This window comes from Malus sylvestris, chromosome 3, assembly GCF_916048215.2.
Source record: "Malus sylvestris chromosome 3, drMalSylv7.2, whole genome shotgun sequence".
Taxonomy (NCBI): Eukaryota; Viridiplantae; Streptophyta; class Magnoliopsida; order Rosales; family Rosaceae; genus Malus; species Malus sylvestris.
Genome location: NC_062262.1, coordinates 15,363,584 through 15,377,536, shown reverse-complemented (window position 1 = coordinate 15,377,536; position 13,953 = coordinate 15,363,584). Strand labels below are relative to the sequence as shown.

Sequence of the window (13,953 nt, the reverse complement as noted above, 5' to 3'; positions counted from 1 at the left end):
AAACACTTACTATTTTATTTTACAACTATTTATTCTCACAATACAACAGCATCAATTTTTTAAAAAGGCAGAGTAATACCAAACTAGCCTTCTTAAACAAAATTTGACGTTGAAAGGTTTGAAGAGGAAAAAAGAAAAATGGTTGATATAGTACAGTGAGGAGACTCAGAAAATTTGGTACGTGACCAATACTTGGTGTTTTTGAGAGTTTATGCAACATCTCTAAATCTTTAGGGCAGAAAATTGCGGTATTCCCAGCCAGGATACTTAATGAAGGGAACCATTTCTGAGTCATCCACCAATGGAATAACCAAGGCGTGTAACGTGCAACTCGGAATGTTCATTGGTCTGATAGCTGCAGCCTACCAAGGGACTCTCTTGCTAGATCAGCAGGAAAGCGAGGCCACCATTAGTTCACATAAGGAACTACCAGGGAAGCTCCAGACAATCTGCAAATAATGTATCAGTAATATTAGATACAAGCTTTCCTAACATAAACGAGAGATATTGACATTAAATTTTATTGAAAAAATAGGCAAAACTCGTAGTCTGGTAGTTAAACTCGGTGTCATGCCTATGTGGTATGTATTTCAAGCAATTCCAAACAGGTTAAGCTCCCATTGAGATTCCGATTACATAGAATTTAGACCCAATCTGCAACTTGTCAGCTAACTCTTGAATATCAAAAGCTTCACTCTTCACAGAACGTGAAGGATATGGATCACTCTCTCCATAGCCAGCTCTGTCAAAGAACAGTAAATATATAATTAACTCCTCTATAAGTTCCTGAAAAGAAAAACAGAATAAAAGGCATTCCACTTCTATTAGGAGGAAACGAGAACGAGGTACACGAATGATGCATCTTCCAAATTTATACTATAGAATGTAAATATTTAAATGGAAAACTAACCAAAAGCCCCTGAAAAGTTTCCTTTTAATCATAAGGACAAAAGTTTTCAGAAATACCAAGGTTACCCTTCACACATCCGTACAAAATTGGCCAAGCTTTTAGTAAAGTTCACATGGTGGGGCTGACATTTTCAGAAAATATTTGCATGCAAAAGCTAAGGTGGCAAACATTACAGCAACCAAGACAACATGGGTTCACATGTCTTTCAGCCAGCTTTCAAAAACAGTGCTGACAGCTTTCAGAAACAGTGTGCTGTCACTAATCAAAAGATTGTAAATAGATGAAATAATATTTTGTCTTTGAAGAATTAGATTTTGTATATAAGGGAGCCTTTCCTCCCATACAGAACACCTGAATACCACACACATCTCTCAATATCTGAAAACACCATACACTCAAACATTCGTAGCCTTTATAGCATCCTTGTAAACACTTATTTGTAATCACTTTCTTGTAAACAACCATCTCTATAAACATTCCATATATCAATAAAAGTTCAAGTGTACATATTCAAGCAATCTCCAAGTCTTAAGTAAGTTTTCTTTTCCTTCTTTAGTGTGTTTGTTTAATTAGACTTCTAATCCAAAATAGGGAAACACTATTGTTATTATATTATTAATCTGCTAAACTGACGATCATACTTTGTTCGAGCACTCTGTTATAGTTGAATGTTTGCCATACAAATAACTGAACATCAACCAGGGTACCTCTGAGTTCTTCGTAACTCTGAGTTCAGCCGTTAAGGCCTTATACTTGTACTGTGAGTGGCCGTCATGCTGAAACATGTCGAGTTCCATGTGCAAGGTTCTATGTCTAGTTGTTATAATGGTCATCCGACTATTTAGCCGAGCATGCGTTGCGAATTATCTATTTAACCGAGCATGCATTGCGAATTTGGTATCAGAGCCAAGTTTAGCATTTTAATAATATAAGCATAATAGTAAAGTACCTTGAGGATAGAAGTCATTAATACAACTGATATCATATTTGTTTATTGTATATGAACAACAAATATTATTGTCCATGTAGACCCTGTCAACCACAATTACCAGGTATTTATTGTCCCAGACATCCAATTATAACTAGCATAAAGAGAAGATTAGTATATATATCCAAAAGAATTATTAGTACTTTGAAGAAGCAAAAGTTTTATCTTGGATATCTTGAACATCTTTCATTTATTCGTAAATATAATAACACAGAATTGCAGCATAAAGTTTTAGAAGCAAAAAGAACAACAGATCAAGTTTTAGAGACATTAAGAGAAGAAATAGAGTTTTTAAGAAACCAGTTAGCTGTAACCCTAGAAAAGGTAGACTGTAGTTTATGATAGATTATCTTAATTTAGAAATTAGTGAACCTCAAAAAAGAAAAATAACTTTAGACCAAAATAGTTTAGTTTGTTATTTTCCATCAAGAAAGCATAATCATATTTTGCACAGTGAAGAAAATTCACAAGCCAATACTATTGTAGATCTTATTATTAGTCAAGCAGAAAATATAAAATTAGAAAATAATAAGTATAATCATTTGTTAAACCAGTTGTTAGAACATTTCCAGAAAAAACTCCATAAAAATAATTAGACAAAATTTAGACTATATTACATCTCAGTTAGAAGATAATAATAGAAATATTCAAAGGTTTCCTAGCAAAAGGGAGATAAAAGAGCTTGTTGATCTTATAGATAGTAAGCCGAAGCAAGTAGAACTTAGATCATTAGAAATAGTTGAACAGCTAAAATCAGAAGTTCAAAAAATTCAATTAGTACAAAAAGAGTTAAGTGAACAAGTAGATAAGTTACATAATAAAATAGATATATTATTAGTTTAATGCCAGATTCTAGAACTAGCAGAAAATATATTCAAGCTTTGAAAGAAATTAGTAAATTAGATAAAGAACCAGTAGGATTAACAGATTTTTCAACACAAGTATCCAGTAGTAATATTCCCATTAGGCAAAATAATTTGATTATCCAATTAGTTTTAAGTTTAGCTGAAAAATTAGATCAAGTTGAAGAACAAATAGCAGAAATAAACCAAGTTTTACATAACACATCTTCATCACTTCCACTATCCTTGCTAGATAAATTAGAAAATTTAACTTTGAGTGCAAATAATAATAGAAGACCTAAGCTAAATCCTTTTGATAATAGAAAATGGAACTCTTTAGAAAAAAAGGAAACGAAGTAGTTAGAGCGGAAGATATTTATCCAAATGAAGAAGAAGCACAAGAATTTATTCGAAGAGGTTTTGAGAGAACACATAAAAATAAATATAACTTGTATCAATTAGGTTTATTTGAAAACAGAAGGAGAATTGTAAGCAGCATCAGTCAACATGAAGTTAGCTGTATTGATAAAGAAGTCACACTTAATCTAATTAGTAAAGAAGCAGTTACTCATTTGAGAAAATCCCATTTTAGTCAGATTCATATAGGAACAATATTAATTGGAATAGCAGGATTAACCAGAGCACAAGTAGGTACAAAAGCTTTAGTATACATATATGATGATAGATGAGATAATCACCAACAAACAACAATAGCAACAGCTGAAGTAGATTTAAGTTCAAACTTAGCAGTTATAAGTTGTATTCCAAATTATGTTATGACGATTAATGAATTTAGTAAATATATTAAAGTGAGCATAAGAACAAAAAATTATAATATGAAAGGAGAGTATAAAAATTTGTGTATTAGCTTAATGTATATAGGTAAAGTGTTTGATAGATATAATTATAAGTTTAATTTAGAATTTCAAAATTTAGTTCAAACATTTGGCAGTAAATATGTAAATATGATAGAAGCAAAACCCGTAGATAATAGATTTTTAGAATGAACTCAGTGGACATTGCCTAATTTACAAGTAGCACCAAATAGACAACTAGATAAAGTACAAATATATGAAACTAGTACAGGTCAAGCAACAATTAGGTTTAGTAATTATAAGCAACTAGAAAAAATAGAAGAGGATGAGAGTGAAATTGAAAATGAGAGTATACATATGACTTTTGATAATTTAGATATTAATTTAGTTGAACAAAATTTTGATCATATTGTAGATAAACTTATAGAAGATATTGATCATTTAGATGAAGAACAATATTTGGAAAAATATAAGACATATGATTTAGGACTACATAAAATTTCAGACAAAGAAATGAAAATTTTAATCTTAGAAATAGGAGTAGAACACTTTTTAGGATCAAAAGAATATAATAATTTATTAGAATTGAAAGTAGAATGTAATCCAGCAGAAGAAAGTAGTACATCAGGAGTAGAAAATCCAGGACACACAAACAGAACCGATCAACAATTTTTAAGACCAACAAATGAACAATATAATGAAAAAGCAAAAGTAGACTATATGGAAGAAAGTATGATAAAACCTAGAAAAAATAGGATTCCATATTTGAGAGGGTTAGAACAAATTAATATAGCTGGTAATATATTAAATTTAGATAATGTAGATCCACAAGATTGGGAAAGAACGATTGAGAGATGGGAAAAAGGCTGCGTACATGCATCATTAATGTTAGATTTTAGTAATTCACAAAACATGTTAGATTACTTTGAATATACTTTGGATGGTTTGGTTTTTGATTATTTCCAGTCATGGAAAGTTCAAAATCCAAAACAACATCAGGCAGCTAAAACACATTTTAATATTGATGGTTTTGTTACCTTGATTAAACAAGAGTTTTTAGATCATAATAGGTTAGATGGCAGAAGTGAACAAGAACAAATAAGAGCAATCAGAAATTTAGAACAATTACAAATTTGCGATTTACAGTATATAGCTGAGTATACCACAGATTTCTTTAAATATTTAGGAAGAATAGGTAGAATTAGTGATATTAATTTATTAGATACTTATATGACAAAAATAAAAGGACCAATAGGTGAAAAGATTTGGAATGGATGGCAAAAGCATTCGATGAAAAATGATATTGCTATAGGACCTAGAATTCAACATGTATATGATATACTTAGACACAAGAGTATAGTCAAATAAAGGCTAAGAGACAAATTAGGAAGCAATTTTACATGAGTTGTAAAAATATAGATTTACCACAACAATATGATTGCCATAAGAAAAATAAGCATAAGAAAATATACAAAAAGAAATATAAGTTATATAAACCCTACAAACAATATAAGAATTTCAGTATAAGACCTTCAAGAACATATAGGAAAAGAAAATATATTCCAAAACAATTTAGAAAAAGAAGTGGCAGACCTTGGATTAGGAAATATAAAGCACCAAAAGATAAGAGCAGTTGTAAATGTTATTCATGTGGAGAAGCTGGACATATTAGATCTAAATGTCCAAAATTAGGTAAACAATCGAAAGAAAAAGTACATTTGATGGAGTTGTTTAAGTTAGAAGAAGGTGAGGATATTCAGTCAATATACAGTTTAGATAATTTAAGTGATAATGAGAGTATTTATAGTATAAAGAGTATTAACATGATAGATTCAGACTCGGAAGATTCAAGTAGCACAAATAGTGATCTAGAAGAGTATATGTGTGCATTCATAGAAGAACAGCATGAAGAAGAATATAAATACATTAATTTAGGTTGGCCAGAAAAATGTCATAAGTGTAATAAATTAGTTGCAAATAAATACTACAATACATACTCGATATTATGTGAAAAATGTTATAGTAATAGGTTATTAGAAGTTAATTCAGCAGAATCTGAAATATTAGGAAATATTGTTCATAGTATAGAAAAACCAAAAAATAGTTCTTTAATCACTATAAATTGTGAAATAGAATTAGCAAAAGAACATAAGATACAAACCATAGCTATGATAGATACAGGGAGTACAAAGAGTGTCATAAGAGAAGAGTTAGTACCAGAAAAATATAGACAAAAATTAGCAAAACCAGTAAGAATAACACAATTTGATGAGAGACTAGTTTACTTAACACATTGTATAAATAATGAGTTTATTAAAGTAGAAAAACAACAATTTAATTTAGCATTAACATTTGTTTCACCAGTAGGATCATATCCATTTATTTTAGGATTAAACTTTTTGAAAAGTGTGCAAGGTTTTTTATTTATGAACCCTAACATAACATTTTTCAAAAGAGGCATTACAATAACTAACAAAAGTAATACTGTAGAAGCATACAAAAACATAAGTATAGAAGAGACTAGTGGCCAAGATAGTTATCATTTAGAAAACTCAAAAGAAAATGATGAGCATAATAACGTAGAAGAGTTTGATGAAGACATTTTTGAACATGAATACCCGATTTTAGAAGAAGGAACCTGTATAGAAATATTACAGTTAGATAGACCAAAGAGTTTAGAAGAATTGTTACAATTAGCAGAACAAACTAGGATTATAGGAGAAGACCCACAGTTACATTGGAGCAAAAATAAAATACTAGCAAAATTAGATATAATTAACCCAGAATTAACTATGAAGACGGCTGATATGCCTTGTAGTCTAATAGATAAACAAGAGTTTGAACAGCAAATAAAAGAGTTGTTAAATTTAAAAGTAATTAGACCATATAAGTCTAGACATAGATCAGCAGCATTTATTGTAAGAAAACATTCGGAATTAAAAAGAGGTAAGGCTAGAATAGTTTATAATTATAAGAGATTAAATGATAATACATACGAAGATAGTTATAAATTAGCAAATAAGGATGAGCTTATAAACAAAATTCAAGAGAGTAAATATTTTAGCAAATTTGATTGTAAATCAGGTTTTTGGCAAATAAGATTAGCAGAGGAATCACAAGGTTATTGTAGTATAAACGGATCTCGCAAGGTCATTTTCCACAGGGATTATTAAATAATTCGAAACAAATCAGATTCCAATTAATGATTGTAAAGTAGAAATTTAGATGATTGATTTTATAACCTACTTAAATTAAAAACGAATTTAACTATTAATGATAAGACAATCTGCAATATTAAAACTAGAGAGAAAAGAAAACAGTTTTGAGAGAAATCAAATTAAGAAAGCACTAGGGTTCCACCATCACCTAACAATCCTATGAATTTTTACCAATTACTTATGATCTACACATGCCACTTTGAAGGTTAGATTTTCCTAATTCATATTCTACTTGGAACCTCCAACATAGAACGTATATCTAATATGCAACCCGTCCGGACGTTCGGATCAAATATGAACATGAAAGACTCATTATGCTTTATGAAAATCCTTTGAAAAACCATGCAATCCTTAAGACGTGATATTCATCCTAAGCGAAATTACAATTATTAATCACAAGAAGCCAGCGTCAATTTCAGGGAACCTTCCGACCAAAATTGCATCAAATTACTTTTCTAAAGATCCTAATGGTGATCAGGCATTAAAACAATTAGATAGTTTTTATCACGGTGATTAACAATTCAAAGTACGCATGCAATCGATCATAAGAAATTAAATAAAAATCACATATTCATGCTAAGGCTCAAGGCTTCGCCCTAGCAAAAGAAATTAGTTCCGCATATTCATAATTGAAATCATAGAAAATATTCTTAAGAAAAGGATTGAAAACACCTTCAAGTAGAAAATCTTCAAAACCCTAGCACCTCTCTCTGTCTCCAATATTGCATAAAATAAAGCGTCCCCTAAAACTGTAGACGGCCAAGCAATATATCTGCTAAGCCCCCACACAAACCCTAGCAAACTAAAATTAATAAAAACCCTAAATAAAAATAGTAAAATTCGTCTAAAATCTGAACAGCCACGTTTTGGCCCATAAGCTGCTCCAAAACTGGCCCAATGTAGCTGGATTTGATGTTTGGAATATTCTGAACACTTTTCCAGAAGGCCACGAACCCATCCGAGGTCATCTTGGGCTCCAAAAACGCAATTTAAGCCCAAAAACGTCATTTTCCAATACTGTGCACTGCTTCTTTATTTCATCGCCAGAAAATAACCGCTTGGTGGAAAAATCCCAAATTTTGATACGATCAAGCTAAGTGACTCACGAACGTCCTCCAACTGGAATTACTCCAAAATTCGTCCATTTGGTCATGTTTTGCTCCAGAGGAAGTCGAAAGTCCTATATTGAAAATACAATTCAAAGTATCAAAATTCTTCCAATATATTAACCAAAATATACTAAGATTAGGATAAAATATATAATATAAAATCTACTCATCAGTGGACAACCTTTACTTGTCCAGAAGGACATTTTGAGTGGCTCGTTATGCCATTTGGACTTAAAAATGCTCCATCAATCTTTCAAAGAAAAATGGACCAAATTTTCAAGAAATATGATAATTTTTGTAGTGTTTATGTAGATGATATTTTAGTACATAGTAAAAATAAAAATGAACATAGGAAGCATTTAGAGATAGTATTACAAGAATTTATCAATAATGGAATTGTAATTAGCAAAAATAAAATAGCATTAGAAAAGCAAGATATAGAATTTTTAGGAATGTATATCAAGTCAGGTACAATCCAATTACAAGATCATATAGCTAAAAAGGTGTTAGAATTTCCAGATAAATTAGAAGATAAGAAACAGTTACAAGCATTTTTAGGATTGCTAAATTATGTAAGAAATTTTATCCCTGATTTAGGAAGAAAAATAGCAGTATTACACAGTAAAACTAGCAAAACTGGACAAAAATATTTTAATAGTGAAGATATTAAATTAGTTCAAAAAATAAAAGAAGAAATTACTAAACTTAAGCCATTAACATTACCACTAGATGATAGTTACAAGATAGTCGAAACAGATGCTTCGTCATTAGGATGGGCAAATATATTATACCAGAAAAAAGATAGGGAGTCTCCAAAGTTTGACGAACAAGTTTGTAGATATTCCTCAGGAAAGTTTAGTGATGTACAATCAAGATTACCATCAACAGATTTAGAAATTTTAGGGATAATTAATTCACTTGAAGCATTTTCTTTATTTTTACATAATGAAGTATTTACGATTAGAACAGATTGTCAAAATATAGTTTCTCATTATAACAAGATACATGCTAATAAACAGGCAGCCCGAAGATGGGTTAATTTTGTTGATTCAATTACAGGAAATGGTTTTAGACCAATTTTTGAACATATAAAAGGTAATGACAATACATTAGCTGATATCTTATCAAGATTAATTTGTTGAACATGTATGGAATATCGTGGACCATCATCAGCAAATAGCACAAGGCCGCAAGGCAGAAGAGTTTCTTTCAATGGCATGATGATGCATCATCAACCTCCACCATTCAGTGGATTTCAAAATAGTATGAGCAAACCAACATCACCACCAGTACCCACGTTCAGCTTTAATGGCAATATTGTTGAAGGAATCAGAAATCCAACTCTGAGATATAGGTCAAGGGTACCGGGGCTTTCTGATAGGCAGCAGGTTCTCTTAGATAATTTCTAGAATATCCAAATTAAGCAGCCAAGCATGAGGTTAGGTCATGAAAAATTAATTAGAGCCTTGGAACAAGAGTTTGATAGCTTTAATTTTAATTTCCACCAAAACCAGCAGCATATTCATTCTCTTGAGCACAACCTTCAAGCCTTCTAGGGACCATGAGTCATTACTTGGTAAGTTTACCAAAATGAACCAAGAACTCCAATCTCTTAGAATGCAGCAAAAGGAAAGTGATACCTTGAAAAGAGAATTAAAAATAGGTTTGGAAATTGATCATCATAAGAATAAAGGAAAAGAGGTTATTGAACCTATAGAACAAGAGGCTAATGAGCCCATAGAAGAAATTAAGATTGAGCTCTTAGAAGAAGACGTTGAAATGGAGCAACATCAAAGTAATGATCAGCATTAGGTTCTGAGTGACAAAGAAAAACAAGAAAAATATGAAAGTTTTCTTAGGAATATATCTTCAGACTTAATATTAGATGATGTCTTATTAGAAGAAATTTCAAAGGCGAAACTAAGAATAATGCCAACAGATATGCAAAATGAGATCCTGAGCAGAGCATCACAGTCCATGAAAGAGTTACAATTACAATTACAATGCGCCTTGTATTAGTCCATCTTTGATCCAAAACCAAGGATGGATATTATTACAAAGATGTATCCTCCATGTCTTTGTGATAGGAGAATTGTATTTGTAAACCAGAGGTTAGCGTAGCTGTGGCCAGGATTAACATGAGAGATTTTAAATCATGGCATTTTAGTTATGAGCATCAGGAAAAGCATAATGTGGTAGAAGTTACCCCTGCCTTACTATTAGAGTTTGGTTATCTCGATAAAATATTTATTAACCATATTCCTCAACTAGAATCATTTCCTGAAAAACTTATAAAAGTAGCAGAAGATTATCTAGAAAGGTGGAAGGAAATTTGCATAAGTTTTATTAGTAGTCCTCCAGATTGGTATGTACATATGCATAAGGAAAAAGCTAGGCATATAGCCATGATCAATGAAGAGTCATTTAGACTAAACCCTATCTCCTCACATAGGTGGACTCCTTCATACAAAGATATTTTAAAATTTAAAGGGATCCAAATGTTTGCTTTAGATGAGTTTGAAGATTTTAGGTATGACATGGTACTAGTAGCAGAAGAAGAAGAGATGTATATTTACAGCAAGACAAGAATCAGTCATCAGCCTTATTGGAAGCCCCAAAATTTCAAAGAAGAAACAACAGAAATATATTACAAGGTGAAAGAAGATAGAGAAAGAGATGCAGAGCTAGTAGAAGGCGATGAACAATATTGGAATAATTTGTCAGAAGAAGAGCTGCATAACATCGACAACATGATGGAAGCCTGAAGAGTTAGTTGTAAAATTAGCATAAGTTTAATAGCATAATAAAATGATGTATTCCCAGACAGAAATGTCAACATCTTTGTGGACCCCGTTGTAATGGCATAAGAGTAAATAAAGAAAAGTATTTAATCCATTATGGACCTTTCATACACAAAATGTCCTTATAATTAAGAATGAATAGTTCCAGGCCCTTTTCGTTAAAACCCCCATATTTAAATCCGTCAAATCTGCCAAATACATGTTGAGCTGTAGAAGACCAGAGAGAAGTTCAATATTAACATTAACATTAACATTAACATTAATTGTCTCTGCATACATTCAACATATGGCATAAGCGTTGAGTCTAACTTCATATCCTGATAGTAGGTAGAAACACGGATGGATCATTGAATCAGAGTGAACAAATGTTTCAATACTATTTACTTATATTCAACAATAACCAACTTCAGTGAGATCATTTCCTTTTCCTAATATTTCATGGAACATAAATGAGTGCTCCTATCTATCCATCATATTAACTCGATGTTGCAGTATATCCATATCAGGTTGGTAAAAGTTATAACAACTAATGCAGGATTGAAAATAAGTGCGAGTTCATACTTGAGCGACGGGCAAACTCAAATCTTTGGAACTTAAAAAACCATGAATGACAATGATCTTGTGTTTCGCCTCTTCTTTTGGAACACCCAATTCCCTGTAGGCCAAATGCCTACCATCACTGAGTTTCACTCTAGGAGAAGTGACAGGAGGACCGCCTGGTGATCCACAAAATATATGCCCACCCTAGAAGACCAACTGTCAAAGCTATTGCTACTGGTCCTATCATTTCTGGGAGACAATAATACACCAGAGTCTATCATGTTAGTAACACAATCATTGAACAAATATATAAATAATATTTGCTTTTGCTGCGTGGTACAACATAACGAATCCTTTCAAGATAGATACCTGGGTCATTTGATTTTAAGATTTAATCCCTAAAAAAATAGGGAATGCAACTCAATTTATTAGTTATGTGCATATAATACCTAATTGTAATAGAAGCAGCAAAAACGCTCGTAAAAACATACCGCGTCAGATAGAATTCTATAGAAGGAACAAGAAAGTATATCAATTTAGTTCCAAAATATGCAAAAATCGAATCCCAAATTCACTTTCGTCACAAAGATTAACAACTAGTTCTTCAAATACACAAGTGTTTATATCTTTGAACACAGATAATGGCATTTGGAACAATCAAATGCAGGTAAATCAGGATTTCAGCAAAACTATAACAACCCAACTAGCAAAAATATAAGAGGGCTAGTGCCGTAGTGGAAATCAAGCACCGTTATGGCCCTCCTCACCCGGCTTCGAGGCTTCCCCCGCCCCTTCCCCCCGCGAACCCCACCTAACCATTGACCCAACAAAAAAATAACACTAGCAAAAATTAAAAATAATGTAATAAAAATGAAAGAAAAAAAGAAACTGACCTGAAAATAGTAGAAAAGAAGTAGGTCTGGTCTTGCTGTGTTCCAGCCTTGCTGAAGCAGCTGATAGATTCTTGCTCAACCACCTAGCAAGTGAGTTTTAAACAAAATTATAAAATCAACTAAATTAATAAAAAAAAATTCCCAAAATCCTGGAAGAAATCAAAACCCCACCTTAAAAAAACAAGGAAGAAAAAAAAAACATTGGGAATATCGCTCTGTTTCTATAGTGAGGATTTATTGCTGGAATATTGCTCATTCCACCCCTTCTTCCCTCTAAGAACCAGTCAGTAAGTACAGACAACACATGTGACTGAAGAAGACCCACAAGAAAAATTGAACGACTAAATGACATGCAATAATGCCAGTATGCCACTCGATTTTGTTCTATTTATTTTTAGAGGAAATGAGGGTGAGACGTCAAGAACATGCTTTTCAATACTCCCCTTCATCATCTCTTGATTTGGTAATTGGGATAAAGACAGGTGAACACAATTAAGTCGTGGAGTTGTGAGAATCGTGACAAAAACAAAACCAGACATAATGATTTCCGTTTCCTCATTACGCACTCTAATATTTCAATATAAGAGAGGAGTGCGGGAGGAGAAATGCACTCATCATTTCCCCAACATCAATCGTATGGTACTGAAGTTTACTTGCTGTCTTTTTTTTTATCACATGTGAAAAGGTTCAATGGAACAAAATTTTCAAAACATAAACAGTGTTGCCCATGAGATCTAACTCGGGCAACAGTGTGTTATTGTATATTCTATGAAGCTATAAGAACAATATTGCAGAAAGAGAGAGAGAGCTGAAGATATTTTTTTGTACTGATTACTTAATGAAGAAGTTATTACATGAATGAAGTATTTATACAGCTCACTAGCTTCTAACAAACTAACTGCCTATCTAAGATTTAGACAAGTGTCAACATCTCAAGTGTACAATCACTAGTACTATAACTCTATCATCCCCCCCCCCCCCAAAAAAAAACTCATGCTTTGATAATCCAAGCATGAGATTGCTTCAATGAATCTTAAACAAAGGTGCACATACATCAATCTCGATGTGCTTTGTTCGTTGATGTTGTACTTGATTGAAGGACAATGCTATAGCAGATAGATTGTCACAAAAATAACACAGGTGGTGTTGACACTGTAAGTTGCAGAAAACTGAGAATCTATTGAATCCAATCAAGTTTAGCTACGGTTGTAGAGAGCACCCAATATTCAGCTTCAGTGGAAGACCTTGAGACTGTCTGTTGCTTTTTAGAAGACCATGAGATATGATTGCTACTTAAAAACACGACTAAACCAGTAGTATACCTCATGTCATTAGGGTCACCTGCCCAGTTAGCATCACTAAAAGCCTTTAGTGTCAAGTCTCTTTTGGAATAAGTGATACCACATTCCTTGGTACCTTTCAAATATCGCATCATTCTTTTGACAGCAGTCTAGTGAGAAATCACGGGATTTTGCATGAACTAGCATACTTGATGTATATTCTATTAAGCTATAAGAACAATATTGCAAAGAGAAAGAGAGAGAGAGAGAGATGAAGATATTTCTTCTTGATTACTTAATGAAGAAGTGATTACATAAGTGAAGTATTTATACAACTCACTAGCTTCTAACAAACTAATTGCCTATCTAAGATTTAGACAAGTGTCAACATCTCAAGTGTATAATCACTAGTAGTATATCTCTATCACAGTGGAGGTGAAAAAGAATGCTAGATTCAAATTCTATATTTTTTTATAAAAAGAAATACCAGAAAAATGAGTTTCATTCCAACTAAAATGTGGTTGCAAATACGTGAGATACGAAATGTGGCCTCTTTA

At 32.2% G+C, this 13,953-nt stretch overlaps 1 pseudogene; it reads right to left on the bottom strand.

The window, feature by feature from the left end:
* LOC126617013 (uncharacterized) overlaps positions 1-13,548 on the bottom strand; it is a 38,627-nt pseudogene extending 25,079 nt beyond the window's left edge.
* Between the last annotated feature and the right edge of the window lie 405 nt (positions 13,549-13,953).